This window comes from Poecilia latipinna, unplaced genomic scaffold (assembly GCF_001443285.1).
Source record: "Poecilia latipinna isolate Pla-1442-1.1 unplaced genomic scaffold, P_latipinna-1.0 Scaffold16514, whole genome shotgun sequence".
Classification (NCBI taxonomy): Eukaryota; Metazoa; Chordata; class Actinopteri; order Cyprinodontiformes; family Poeciliidae; genus Poecilia; species Poecilia latipinna.
The window spans coordinates 1-257 of NW_015129130.1; the positions used below are offsets into that span (position 1 = coordinate 1).

Sequence of the window (257 nt, forward strand, 5' to 3'; positions counted from 1 at the left end):
GTCTGACAGTTTGTTCACCAAGTTACTGTGCTCTCTGAGAGGATCTGTGGTATAAATATTTGACATTGTTCCATGCCAATCGTTGACATTAGTCTCTAACAAAATGTGGATCATCTACCAGGAACACTGCAAACAGCATGAGTTTCTGTAGTGTAGTGGTTATCATGTTTGCTTTGCATGCAAAAGGTCTCTGGTTCGAAACCAGACAGAAACAGATTTTGCATGTTCTATTCATTACAGGTGTTTACTAAAGGTCA

At 39.3% G+C, this 257-nt stretch overlaps 1 non-coding gene across 1 annotated transcript; it reads left to right on the forward strand.

The window, feature by feature from the left end:
* The first annotated feature begins 141 nt into the window (after positions 1-141).
* trnaa-ugc (transfer RNA alanine (anticodon UGC)) lies at positions 142-214 on the forward strand. The gene has a single exon. It is a non-coding gene; the product is annotated as a tRNA-Ala (tRNA).
* The last annotated feature ends 43 nt before the right edge of the window (positions 215-257 follow it).